A 12251-nucleotide genomic window follows, 5' to 3' on the forward strand; every position below is an offset into this window, starting at 1 on the left:
AGGGTTCCTCTTTTCTGCTCGTGACAGAGGGAGAGGAAAATGGCTGCAGTGATCAGCCAGTTCCCAGGAACAGAAACCCTTTTCCGCCTCTGCCAAGCCCTCAGTATGACGCTAGGGCTTTACAAGCTCAGGCACGGTGGGGGCCCGTTCTCAATGAATTTCAGTGCGCAGTGGGCTCACTCGCAAGTAGACCCCTGGATCCTTCAGGTAATATTTCAGGGGTACAAATTGGAATTCGAGACGTATTCCCCTCGCCGTTTCCAAAAGTCTGTTTTACCGATGTCTCCCGCTGACAGGGAGGCAGTTTTGGAAGCCATTCACAAGCTGTATTCCCAGCAGGTGATAATTAAATACCCCTCCTGCAACAGGGAACGGGGTATTATTCCACACTATTGTGGTACCGAAGCCAGACGGCTCGGTGAGACCGATTTTAAAATCTAAAAGCTTTGAACACTTACATACAGAGGTTCAAATTCAAGATTGAGTCACTCAGAGCAGTGATTGCGAACCTGGAAGAAGGGGACTACATGATGTCTCGGGACATCAAGGATGCTTACCTTCATGTCAAAATTTACCCTTCTCACCAAGGGTATCTCAGCGTATGATACAGAACTGTCACTATCAGTTCAGACGCTGCCGTAGGGATGATCCACGGCACCCCGGGTCTTTAATGAAGTAATGACCGAAATGATGATATTCCTTCGAAGGAAGGGAATTTTAGTTATCCTTTACTTGGACGATTCCCTGATAAGGGTAAGATCCAGGGAACAGTTGGAGATCGGTGTAGCACTATCTCAGGTAGTGTTGCGGCAGCACGATTGGATGCTCAATATTCCAAAATCGCAGCTGGTTCCGACGACTTGTCTTCGGTTCCTAGGGATGATCCTGGACACAGTCCAGAAAGAAGGTGTTTCTCCCGGAGGAGAAAGCCAGGGAGTTATCCGAGCTAGTCAGGAACCTCCTAAAACCGAACCAAGTCTCAGTGCATCAATGCACAAGGGTTCTGGGTAAAAATGGTGGCTTCCTACGAAGCAATCCCATTCGGCAGATTCCACGTAAGACTTTCCAGTGGAACCTACTGGACAAATGGTCCGGGTCGCATCTTTAGATACATCAGCAGATAACCCTGTCACCAAGGACAAGGGTATCCCTCCTGTGGTGGTTGCAGAGTGCTCATCTTCTAGAGGGCCGCAGATTCGGCATTCAGGACTGGGTCCTGGTGACCACGGATGCCAGCCTGCGAGGCTGGGGAGCAGTCACACAGGGAAGGAATATCCAGGGCTTATGGTCAAGCCTGGAGACATCACTTCACATAAATATCCTGAAGCTAAGGGCCATTTACAATGCTCTAAGCTTAGCAAGACCTCTGCTTCAAGGTCAGCCGGTGTTGATCCAGTCGGACAACATTACGGCAGTCACCCACGTAGGCAGACAGGGTGCCACGGGAAGCAGGAGGGCAATGGCGGAAGCTGCAAGGATTCTTCGCTGGGCGAAGAACCATGTGATAGCACTGTCAGCAGTTTTCATTCCGGGAGTGGACAACTGGGAAGCAGATTTCCTCAGCACGACCTCCACCCGGGAGAGTGGGGACTTCACCCAGAAGTCGTCCAGATGATTATAAACCGTTGGGAAAAACTCGACAGGTATTGCGCCAGGTCAAGGGACCCTCAGGCAATAGCTGTAGATGCTCTGGTAACACCGTGGGTGTACCAATCAGTGTATGGGTTCCCTCCTCTGCCTCTCATACCCAAGGTACTGAGATTGATAAGATGGAGAGGAGTAAGCACTATATTCGTGGCTCCGGATTGGCCAAGAGGGACTTGGTAACCGGAGCTTCAAGAGATGCTCACGGAGGATCCGTGGCCTCTACCTCTAAGAAGGGACCTGCTCCAGCAAGGACCTTGTCTGTTCCGAGACTTACCGCGGCTGCGTTTGACGGCATGGCGGTTGAACGCCGGATCCTGAAGGAAAGAGGCATTCCGGATGAAGTCATCCCTATCCTGATCAAAGCCAGGAAGGATGTAACCGCAAAACATTATCACCGCATTTGGCGAAAATATGTTGCGTGGTGCGAGGCCAGTAAGGCCCGACGGAGGAAATTCAACTGGATCGATTCCTACATTTCCTGCAAACAGGAGTGTCTATGGGCCTGAAATTGGGGTCCATTAAGGTTCAAATTTCGGCTCTGTCAATTTTCTTCCAAAAAGAACTAGCTTCAGTCCCTGAAGTTCAGATGTTTGTTAAAGGGGTACTGCGTATACAGCCTCCTTTTGTGCCTTCAGTGGCACTTTGGGATCTCAAGGTAGTTTTTGGGTTCCAAAAGTCACATTGGTTTGACCCACTTAAATCTGTGGAATTAAAATATCTCACAGGAAAAGTGGTCATGCTGTTGGCTCTGGTCTGGGCCAGGCGCGTGTCAGAATTGGCGGCTTTATCCTGAAAAAGCCCTTATCTGATTTTCCATTCGGACAGGGCGGAATTGAGGACTCGTCCTCAGTTTCTCCCTAAGGTGGTTTCAGCGTTCACCTGAACCAAACCTATTGTGGTGCCTGCGGCTACTAGGGACTTGGAGGACTCCAAGTTGCTAGACGTTTGTCAGGACCCGGAAAATATATGTTTCCAGGACGGCTGGAGTCAGGAAATCTGACTCGCTGTTTATCCTGTATGCACCCAACAAGCTGGGTGCTCCTGCTTCTAAGCAGACTATTGCTCGTTGGATTTGTAGTACAATTCAGCTTGCACATTCTGTGGCAGGCCTGCCACAGCCAAAAAATCTGTAAATGCCCACTCCACAAGGAAGGTGGGCTCATCTTGGGCAGCTGCCCGAGGGGTCTCGGCTTTACAACTTTGCCGAGCAGCTACTTGGTCAGGAGCAAATACGTTTGTAAAATTCTACAAATTTGATACCCTGGCTGAGGAGGACCGGGAGTTCTCTCATTTGGTGCTGCAGAGTTATCCGCACTCTCCCGCCCGTTTGGGAGCTTTGGTATAATCCCCATGGTCCTTACGGAGTTCCCAGCATCCACTAGGACGTCAGAGAAAATAAGAATTTACTTACCGATAATTCTATTTCTCGTAGTCCGTAGTGGATGCTGGGTGCCCATCCCAAGTGCGGATTGTCTGCAATACTGGTACATAATTATTGTTACCAAAAAATTCGGGTTATTGCTGTAGTGAGCCATCTTTTCTAGAGGCTCCTCTATTATCATGCTGTTAACTAGGTTCAGATCACAAGTTGTACAGTGTGATTGGTGTGGCTGGTATGAGTCTTACCCGGGATTCAAAATCCTTCCTTATTGTGTACGCTCGTCCGGGCACAGTATCCTAACTGAGGCTTGGAGGAGGGTCATAGGGGGAGGAGCCAGTGCACACCAGGTAGTCCTAAAGCTTTCTTTAGATGTGCCCAGACTCCTGCGGAGCCGCTATTCCCCATGGTCCTTACGGAGTTCCCAGCATCCACTACGGACTACGAGAAATAGAATTATCGGTAAGTAAATTCTTATTATTTGCCCTCTTAAAATAATGGCTATGAGGCAACAATAAGAAATGACATGTAAGACAAAAATAATCGAAATGAACTGCAAAATGATGTTCATTTCGATTATTTTTGTCTTACATATCGTCATTTCTTATTGTTGCCTCATAGCCATTATTTTTAGTACAGCAGGCTGAATTTGGGAATTCTCTGTCGAGGTCCAATGCCAGTCCTGGAACCGCTGGGCTTTGCAGGCCTTGGCTACGCTTATGCGACCCAGTATGGCAGCCTTGAGCTGCGAATAGGTAGATGCCTGGTCCACCGGGAGGTCATGGTATGTTTACTGGGGATCTCCCATCAAATATGGGGCCAGCTTATTCGCCCAGCTATCCTCTGGCCATCCCAGGAGTGTAGTCGCGCGCTCAAAGGTCGCTTCTACATCATATGAGGGACACATCTTTTTCAATGGCCTAGGCTCCTGGTGATGCTGTCGCAGGAGACCCACTTCATCACGAATCAGGTACAGGGTTTCCTGCTTAGCTTGTACTTGTGTTTGGAGAAGCTGCATCTGGGATTGTTGCCCTGCAGCTACATTAGTTAGGGCCCTTAACAACTCCTCCATGGTGGACGGGATGGATGCACTGTATATGAATCTTGTGTCCCTTAACATACACTACCAAACCACAGTTCAACAACTACAACAACAAAAAACACACAAAGAGAAACAAAAACTTTTTTTTTTACTAATTGACACACACACCCTGGCTGGTTACTAACCTGACCAGAGTAAGTTTGCAGAGTCTGTGGAGACTGTCACGGCTCGGCGGCTCCTGCAGCCGCTGGGTTCCCGCTGCGCTTGGTGCATCCAGCAGAGGGTCCCTGTTCGGGTGCCAATTTGTAACAAGCAACCTTCCACCAGACAAGATTCTTACACAGTTGTATGAAAGAAAAGTAGTCTGTTTACTTCCACAGCATAGTAGACAGACGTTTCACAGCAAGTTTCAATGGGTACCTTAATTAGGCACCAGTTCATAAACTGCATGTACACAATCTCAGGCTCCCTGTCTCTAACCCACTGGCCCGCCCTCTATCGCCTGGCCACGTGTTGGTATCAGGAGCCCTGAGCCCTTGCCCTAACGAGCTTTATAAAAGTGTGGCACAGGTGTGCCTAATTGCTGGGGGCGCTTGCTCCAATACCTGGACCGGACCTCCATTGATGGGATTTTATGTATGAAATTGCAGGGTATTTCTGTGTATCAACAGCAATACAATACTATAGTTTCCAACTGCCAGATCATCTTTGACACAACATTAAAGAGACAACCTGCTGTGTCCCAACACCTCCCTGGGCTTCCTCTTGGTCCAGTCAAAAACCCAGGTTGCCATAGCCCAGGGCACCAGAACTGTTGTGCTCTGTCCTGCAAACACCCGGGGTGCATCCGGACTGGACTGCCACAGTACAGATCGAGAAACACTATGTACAGTTTTAGTTTAGACCTCTTATCTCAGCTTAGTACATGGTCCCCATAGTCCTAGCTCCAGTGGGACAAGGACTGATGTTGATGGCTAAATATTTCCTGTAACCCACTGCATATGTCAGTGGTTCCCAAACGCGGTCCTCAAGGCACCCCAACGGTCCTGGTTTTAAATGTATCCATGCGTGGCTACAGGTGACTTAATTAGCACCTTAGTCAATTTGATTTAACCTTCTGTGCTGAGCCATGGATATACCTAAATCCTGGACTGTTGGGGTGCCTTGAGGACCGCATTTGGGAACCTCTGGCATATGCATTTGGGGATCAAATCAAGATACTGGAATACAGATGATGGAATCCCAACACCTGTCAGAATACAGATGCTGGAATCCCAAAAAGATCGGGACATAGATGCGGGACTCCCGACATCCAGCATCCCAAACGGGAGTATAGCAGGAGGATTAGGTTTAGGGCCGGAAGTGGGGGGGCTAGGTTTAGGCACCCGACCGGGAGGTTAGAGATAGGCTGCAGGAGGGGAGAGGTTAGGGTTAGGCTGTGGGGAGAGGGATTTGGGTTAGGCACCACCTCGGGGAGGTTTGGTTTAGGCACTAAGGGACAGTGGCGGATTTAGCGGGGGGCGATTAGGGCGAACGCCCCCCCTAGATATATCGCCACCGGGATGGAGGCCGGGTCCCGCCGCGGTATTGGGAACTGGTTGAGAGCGGTGCAGCGTGCGGGGGACGAGGAGAGAGAGAGAGAGCGTCCTCACGCGCGTACAGCAGCTTCTGTTCTGACCACGCCCCCTCCTCCCTGTACGCGCGTTAGGACGCTCTCTCCTCGTCCCCCGCCGCGCTGCACCGCTCTCCACCAGTTCCCAATAACGCGGCGGGACCCGGCCTCCAGTGTGTGCCATCTATGAGTAGGTGTCTCGTGTGTGTGTGTGTCTGTGTGGTGGTGGTGGTGGGGGGGGGGGTTGTCCCCTGTGTCCCCTGTGTCCCCTGTGTCCCATTTCTCCCCCCTCTTCTCCCTGCATTATGTCCCTGCATTATTTTGCCTAATTCTGTGTGCTATATTGTGAATTTTGGCTCATTCTGCTTGCTATAATGTGAATTTCGGCTCATTCAGCGTTCTATAATGTGAATTTTGGCTCATTCTGCTTGCTATATTGTGAATTTTGGCTCATTCAGTGTTCTATAATGTGAATTTTGGCTCATTCTGCTTGCTATAATGTGAATTTCGCCTCATTCAGCGTTCTATAATGTGAATTTTGGCTCATTCTGCTTGCTATAATGTGAATTTCGGCTCATTCAGCGTTCTATAATGTGAATTTCGGCCCATTCAGCGTGCTATAATGTGAATTTTGGCTCATTCAGTGTGCTATGATGTGAATTTTGGCTCATTCAGTGTGCTATAATGTGAATTTCGGCTCATTCAGTGTGCTATAATGTGAATTACGGCTCATTCAGTGTGCTATAATGTGAATTTCGGCTCATTCAGTGTGCTATAATGTGAATTACGGCTCATTCAGTGTGCTATAATGTGAATTTCGGCTCAATCTGTGTGCTGTTGAAACAGTATTTGTCGGCAGATAAGAACCACTTGGCCCATCTAGTCTGCCCCTTTTTTCTTTTTACATTATTTTTATCTCTAACCTTATGTGATCCTTATTTCTTTGTAAGAATATCCTTATGTCTATCCCATGCATATTTAAATTGCCCTAGTGTCTTAGCCTCTACCACCTCTGATGGAAGGAATGGCGATTCGCCAGTCTGTATCACCAGTGCACAGGGTTCTCTCCACTAACTGGCAACATTTTATTAGTAATGGCAACAATAGGAAATTTTAGAAGCGAACGGGAAGGGTATTACTAAGTGGGAGGGGCTATGATTAGGGGGAGGAGTTATAATTCTTAAACCGCCCCCCCTAAAAGTTAAGTCTAGATCCGCCACTGCTAAGGGAGGGGGATTAGGTTTAGGCTGTGGGAAGGAAAAGGTGGGGGTTAGGTGTAGGCAACCATGGGGGAGGTTAGGCACCAAAGGGGGAGGTTAGGGAGTAGGGGAGAACATAATAATTATCGGGATGCTGATGTCAGTATACTGAACGCCAGCATCCTGACCGCTGGTAACTGCTACCCAACCCATGTCTGGGCTATATAAATAACCTAAGAAAAAATGAATCTACAGAACTACCACCACTGTATTCCTGTCTAAAAATTCTACTCTAGTTTTGTGCCTGTTCAGAAGTCAATTGAATTTTGACAGTTTGATAACAACCTTCACATGATGGCAAAATCATTGTCAGTTGTTTCATTTTTATAATCTGTGGTTATTTTTGGAATTTGTCTTCACCAAACGAGTTCAAGACTTACAGGGGAGAATTCAATTGTTTTGCATGCCCGATATCCCATATGAAGTGACGGGAGATCGCAGGGCGCAATTAAAACATTTTTTTTGTGCTTATCACACCCAGAGAGGTGAGGTTTAGTTGCGTAAAGAGGCTAAACCCGACCAAACTAATGGGTGTGACGCAAAAAGTCCCATGTGAGCGATTAAGCACTTTTCGTGCATTTCAGCTCATCACCCCAACTGATGCTGGTAGCAGATTCCGCCTCAACGGAGCTACAATTGAATAGCTCCATTGGGATCCAACCGCTGGCTGCTGGTGAAAACAACAATTGAATTCCCCCATAGTTTTCATTCAAGGTTTTACATTTGCAGTCCAGTTTCCGTTTACCTTAAAATTCACCTTTAAAATAAATATATATTTTTTTTTATTTCAATAAATCCTTAACACTACTGTGTTTAAAATTCACTATTTTGGCTGGCAATTTAATATTACAATATTTCAAAGGATTTTGCGAGAGCAAGTAGACTGTTAGTATATATGGGGCACACTTCCAATGTAATTTTGCATGATGATATGGGTTATGTATTCAGTGTTAAAACTTAACTTTTATTCATTTGCACTTAAGAGATCAAGACAGTACAAAATGAAAGATTAAAAAGTTCTTAAATCGGTTGCTCAAAAGTAGAGATGTGCAGCTTTGGTTCCATGCTGGTGTTCTGGATTTGGATTGGTTTTACCAAAACCACCCTTTCGTGTTTTGGTTTTAGATCTGGATGATTTTTGGAAAAAAAAACATAAAAACAGCTAAAATCACAGCATTTGGGGGTAATTTTGATCCTATGGTATTATTAATCTCAATAACATTCATTTCCAATCATTTCCAGTCTATTCTGAACACCTCACACTATTGTTTTTAGGCCAAAAGGTTGCACAGAGGTAGCTGTATGGCTAAGATAAGCGATACAAGTGTATGGCACAAACACCTGGACCATCTAAGAGTGGCACTGCAGTGGCAGACAGGATGGCACTTAAAAAAATAGTCCCCAAACAGCACATGATACAAAGAAGTAAAAGAGGTGGAATGAGGTAGCTGTGTGACTAAGCTAAGCGACACAAGTGTGCGGCACAAACACCTGGCCCATCTAGGGTTGGCACTGCTGTCCCACTGCACTAATGGCAGATACCGGGCACATGCCTAACACCGATATAGCTGTCAAGGCCTCAGTTATCAGCTTTGCAAAAGGATGACTGCTGTCATATTTCATCTTCCTCGCAAAGGACTGTTGGACAGACAATTGCTTACTGGAAGTAGTACAAGTGGTCTTCTGACTTCCCCTCTGGGATGACGATCGATTCCCAGCAGCAACAACAGCAGCAGCAGCAGTAGGAGGAAGTGGTTCTTGATCTTTCCCTATTTTATCCTCCAAATTCTTGTTCTCCATTATTTTTCTGGAGATATATAACAATATGCGGTACAGGAGAGTGTACCTCTACACCACACAGGGCAAACCCTGTAAAAATTATTTGGATTAAATATTAATAACCCCTTTATTTGGCATAAATAATATACAACACAGGACAGCACCACTGAACTTATACAGCAGTACCACTGGATATACAGGGGCAAATGCAGGATTTAGCGAGGGGGGTTTCTGTCGGTGGGTGTGTATGTATACGTGCATGTAAGTGTAATATATATATATATATATATATATATATATATATATATACACACATACACATATATATGGAGGCAGAACGGCACTCATAGACATTGGTATACCACAGAAAGTCAGCACAGGACGCTGTAGCTGTTTGTCAACGTTTCAGAGTCTACAGTAACTCTGAAACGTTGACAAACAGCTACAGCATCCTGTGCTGACTTTCTATGGTATACCAATGTCTATGAGTGCCGTCCTGCCTCCGTACATACTAGTACCGCAGAATCAGATAATAAGGAGTGTCATAAAATCTGCACTCCATCCATACATAATTAAATGCCCAGGTGCCCTCCTAAGTCGACAGAGTCAGCTAGAATACAGTTCAGATATGCAGGTGGCACTCTCGGGACTTAATTTGCAGCATAATAAATCCAGTAGACAGCGGTGCTTACTCCAACGTTTTAGTTTATTTTCAAACCGTTTTCAAGGATAGAAGAAAACCATACATGTTATTACCTATATAGGATAACACCCAGTGATTTCTGACGTCATCGGGAGAGGACGGCATTTGCAGGGATAGCGGTATGGATGATCACTGGATGTTATCCTATAAAGGTAAGAACGTGTATGGTTGTTTTTTTGTAACCTTGAAAATGGTTTGAAAAGAGTAAGCACTGCCGCTGCTGCAGAATAAGTCCTGATAGTGCCACTTGCATATATGAACTGTGTGTGTGTGTGTGTGTGTGTGTGTGTGTGTGTGTGTGTGTGTGTGTGTGTGTGTGTGTATATATATATATATATATATATATACATACACACAAAGTTTATATTCGGCACTCTTTAAACTTAGATAAAATCAATGTAGTCAGCTCACCGGGTGCCCTCCACAGCCAGAGCAGCAATGTAGGTAATTCAAACAGGCGGCACTCACGGATTTTCAGGCAGACAAGAACAGAGATCACTCCACCTTGTATGAACTTAACGTTTCGGTTTATTAACCGTTGTCAGAAGTAACAATAACATTAAAAAAGACAATCTTACCTTTATACACTATAGAATCACCACGTGCACTCCCTTAATATCCCAAAGGATTAATTTCCGGTGTCGTCATAAACCAGAGACAGAACTGTCAATGAGAATGACGTATACCGGTGTGTGAAAAAACCATCACCATGACAACTGAACAACATTATGACACGGCTCATGAGGAGAGTTCAATTGCATTTCTTAATACATTAACAGGATATTTTACTTTAACCAAATGAACTACAAGTTCAAATCAAATTTATATTCCTCAAACAGACTTAGATACATAGTTTTCACAGACGTAAAGAGGCCATAAAGTGTAATCGCTACAAATACTCGAATATACGTGCAGAAACATTTTGGATCTAAAAATTCATGAAAGTATGTTCCCACATACTTGAGCACAGTTGATAAATCACTCATAGAAAACAGGTCAAAGATAAAGTTTCATTGAGGCCATTGGGGACAACGGTATTTAGCCGGTGTATCCAGCGAGCCTCTTTCTGCAGCAGAATCCTATGTCTGTCACCACCTCCCCCCCCCCCCCCCCCGTTTAGTAAGAGGAACCTGCTCTAACATCTTGTAACGTAGGGTGGACAAGCCATGATTACGTAACTTAAAATGTTTGCCCACCGGTTGATCTACGGTCTTGCCTTCCAATATCTGCTTAATAGCACTTCTATGTTGGGACATGCGCTCTTTAAACTGACAGGTGGTTTTCCCAATATAGTACAACCCACAGGGGCATCTTATACAATACACTACAAATTTACTAGTGCATGTAAGGACTTGCTATATAGTCACCTGTTTCAAGGTACAGGCACGTTGTACATTTGTAATTGCCCGGTCTCCTCTTTAAAAAAAGTATCAGTGTCGGGAGGGGATAATTGAGAAATATCAAGGCCAAGGGTGAGTTTGTCACCTCTGTTTATCACAAACCCACTGATGCCAATAGCCTATTAATGTCCTCTAGTCATCACCCAAGATCTTTAAAAAATGGTCTCCCATATTCACAATACATTCGGGTACATAGAATCTGTAGTAATTTAGATGATGAGTCCAACCAGATGGATCTGATGACTCAGAAGTTTTTGGAAAGAGGTTATAGCAGTAAATTACTGCAATCGGCAAGGACACGCACTTTACTTGAACCAAACATATCTGTAGCAACATCTAGTAATAAGAACAAATTGGATAATACAGTTGTCTGTGTCACTAAGTATACAACTTCAAGCCAGAAGCTCACCAATACTGCTAAGAGGATTTGGCCGGTCATACAAACGGACCCGGACCTCTCCAGTTTAAAATCTAGCAGATTGATGCCATGCTATAAGAGGGGAAGTAGTATACGAGACATGGTAGTGCACAATGACATTTCTCAATTATCCCCTCCCGACACTGGTACTTTTTTAAAGAGGAGACCGGGCAACTACAAATGTATGGGCTGTACAACGTTCCTGTACCTTGAAACAGGTGACTATATAGTACATCCCCATACAGGTGCCAAGATCGGGATTAAGCAAGTCCTTACATGCACTAGTAAATTTGTAGTGTATTGTATAAGATGCCCCTGTGGGTTGTACTATATTGGGAAAACCACCTGTCAGTTTAAAGAGCATATGTCCCAACATAGAAGCGCTATTAAGCAGATATTGGAAGGCAAGACCGTAGATCTACCGGTGGCCAAATATTTTAAGTTACGTAATCATGGCTTGTCCACCTTACGTTACAAAATGTTAGAGCAGGTTCCTCTTACTAAACGGAGGGGTGACAGACATAGGATTTTGCTGCAGAAAGAGGCTCGCTGGATACACCGGCTGAATACCGTTGTCTCCAACGGCCTCAATGAAACTTTATCTTTGACTTGTTTTCTATGAGTGATTTATCAACTGTGCTCAAGTATGTGGGAACATACTTTCATGAATTTTTAGATCCGAAATGTTTCTGCACGTATATTCGAGTATTTGTAGCGATTACACATTATGGCCTCTTTAAGTCTGTGAAAACTATGTATCTAAGTCTGTTTGAGGAATATAAATTTGATTTGAACTTGTAGTTCATTTGGTTAAAGTAAAATATCCTGTTAATGTATTAAGAAATGCAATTGAACTCTCCTCATGAGCCGTGTCATAATGTTGTTCAGTTGTCATGGTGATGGTTTTTTCACACACCGGTATACGTCATTCTCATTGACAGTTCAGTCTCTGGTTTATGACGACACCGGAAATTAATCATTTGGGATTTGAAGGGAGTGCACGTGGTGATTCT

Source organism: Pseudophryne corroboree, chromosome 4 (assembly GCF_028390025.1).
Source record: "Pseudophryne corroboree isolate aPseCor3 chromosome 4, aPseCor3.hap2, whole genome shotgun sequence".
In the NCBI taxonomy this organism is placed as follows: Eukaryota; Metazoa; Chordata; class Amphibia; order Anura; family Myobatrachidae; genus Pseudophryne; species Pseudophryne corroboree.